The following is a 2,916-nucleotide window of genomic DNA, read 5'->3' on the forward strand; positions in this document are numbered from 1 at the left end:
TGGAGGCTTCTAGATATTATAGTCCCTGAGGGATGTAGTAATTTTCTTATATCAGCACAAGGTTCAGCAAATACCAAAACATCTAACCTTTTAGAGCTGTGTTTTTCTATTTATTTGTACCCTGCCCTGTTTCAAAAAAGATTTAAGGTTGTTTACAACACTACATAAATGAAGTTAAACAACATAAATTGGAACCCATGAGAAAGGTGAGGCCAAGGGAAAACAAGGGTAGGGACACAGAGGTATGCTAAGAGTGACACCAGCGTGCAGTGAGGTTCCACGGGCTTTGGAGTGCAGGGCTTTTTAAAACTTGCTGAAGCTGCCAAACCAGTGTTGTGTTTTCACATCCCAGAATCCTAGCATTGTTGGGGGCAAAGCCCAGTGAAACAATCAAATACTGATCCCCAGGGTAGAAGGAGACCTCCTCCCTAATCCCACGTTCTAACCCACACAGAAAGCACCACAGTTCTGGAACCTGTGTAGTTCACTGGATTAAAATATGAAATTTAAAAATGCATGTAAGGAGAGGTTTTTCAAGTGTTTTGTCTGTTTTACTGTGGAGCCCCAGAAACCTGAGAGCAATTCCACCTTCCTAAGGAGGCAATCCTAGGGTAAGGAGGAGCTCATAAAGCTGTTGAAGCTACCCTGAGCTGAGGAGAGGGTGAGTCAGCCCAGTCGATGGAGGGTTGTGTGAAGATGCCTTTGAATTTCCTCACCCCTCCCAGAAAGGCTGCACCTGAGCCGCATTCCAGAGACGTTTGGGATACCAACACACGTGGGAAACACACATGAAAACAGATCTCAGCCCTCTCTCCTCCCTGGGGCCAGCAGAGGAGCTCTAAGGAGCTTAAAGAGGAAGAAGACTCCCACCTCCCATACCTTCCTCTGCCCTGGCAAATGGAAGGGAGAGTTACTTGGGTGCAGGGGCTGACGTCTCAAGTTAAAAGTCCAGGTTTCCTCTTCTTGGCGCCCAAGTTTGCTAAACAGCACCACCTGCTGCCTCAGAAGTCATGCAACTGGAAAGTAGCAATGCACATGTGAACCTTCCAGGTTCCCAATTAGGGTGCGCCCGTTAGACTCTCCTGAAAGGCAGAGGGCAGAATACACCTGCAGGCCAGCTTTGTGCTCCCTCCTCCCGCCCTTCCAATTAAACTCACTTTTTTTTTCTTTTTCTTTTTTTCTTTCTTTTCTTTTCTTTTTTTCTTTTTCTATTTTTTTTTTTTTTTTTTTTGAGACAAGTCTCACTCTGTTGCCCAGGCTGGAGTGCAGTGGCATGATCTCAGCTCACTGCAACCTCCGCCTCCTGGGTTCAAAGCAATTCACCTGCCTCAGCCTCCAGAGTAGCTGGGATTACAGGCACATCCCACCACGCCCAGCTAATTTTTGTATATTTAGTAGAGACAGTGTTTCACTATGTTGGCCAGGCTGGTCTCGAACTCCTGACCTCAGCCTCCCAAAGTTCTAAGATTACAGGCGTGAGCCACTGTGCCCGGCCCTTCAATTAAACTTACCCATTTTCTATAGCTTTACACTAATTCCACCACTGGCACCATCAATGATCCCACCATCATTAACTTGCCATTGACAAAACATGCCCTAGACCAAAGTCTGTCATTGAGCTTCTGCACTTTCTAGAAGGTAGGGATGGGTAACTGCCCAGGGTCTGGCAGGGTGGACCCTAAACATTCTCATAGAGGACATGATGGCCAGTAACTAAAAATTATAGTAAAGGCCAGGCACAGTGGCTCACGCCTGTAATCCCAGCACTTTGAGAGACCAAGGCAAGAGGATCACTTGAGGCCAGGAGTTCGAGACCAGCCTAGGCAACATAACAAGACCCCATCTCTAAAATAAATTTAAAAATTAGCCTGGCCTGGGCTCACCCCAGGAGGTCGAGGATGCAGTAAGCTGTGAACGTGCCACTGCACTCCAGCCTCGGTGGCAGAGTGAGATTTTGTCTTAGCATTTAAGTGTCTTACATTTAAGTTCAGTATTGTTATGTACACTGATGTTGTATAACCAATCTCCAGAGCTCTTTTCCTCTTAGCCCCAGTAACATTTCTAGGCCATTCTCCCGCTCCTCCCATTCCAACCTCTATTTCTCATGCAATCCACAGAGTTCTTCTTGGTCACCATATATCTTTCACTGATACCATGAATCTTGGTGAAGCTCACAAAGCACGTTCCTGTCCACTTAGTCATTTCTCACTGCTCACAGACTGACTTTAAGTACTGGCTGATTTTTTTTTTTTTTTTTTTTTGAGACGGAGTCTTGCTCTGTCGCCCAAGCTGGAGAGCAGTGGGGTTCAAACAATTCTCATGTCTCAGCCTCCCGAGTATCTGGGTTTACAGGGGCACGCTGCCACGCCTGGCTAATTTTTGTATTTTTAGTAGAGACGGGGTTTCACCATGTTGGCCAGGCTGGTCTCAAGCTCCTGGACTCAAGTAATCCACCCCTTTCAGCCTCCCAAAGTGCTAGGATTACAGGCGTGAACCACCTTGCCCAGCCTGATTTTGTTTCTTTCTCTCCCTGACCCCCTTAGAGCAGTTATTATTTCCTTCTCTTGGCACCTCCTGACAAAGGGAAGGCAGGAAAAAGGGAAAGAGTTGAGGTCTGTTTTTCTGTTGCTGAAGCTCTGTGAGAGACTGCCCGGGAAGGTACTGAAGGTGTCATCTGGGCTACCTGGGCCTTGGGAACACTTAGGTGGCATTGGAAGGGCGTCCCTGCATCCAAGAGCCCCTGAGATTGTAGGCAAGTGTCGTGTGCATGTGAGAATATGTATCTTTCTAGAGAGACAGTCCCTACCTTTCATCAGATTCTGAAAGGGTCTCTGAGCCAGAAAACGTTAAGAGCCACTGACATCCACCATTGGAGACTGGCATCAGGACTTCCATGTATCTAGCTCCTTCCTTGAA

Source organism: Symphalangus syndactylus, chromosome 10 (assembly GCF_028878055.3).
Source record: "Symphalangus syndactylus isolate Jambi chromosome 10, NHGRI_mSymSyn1-v2.1_pri, whole genome shotgun sequence".
NCBI lineage: Eukaryota > Metazoa > Chordata > Mammalia > Primates > Hylobatidae > Symphalangus > Symphalangus syndactylus.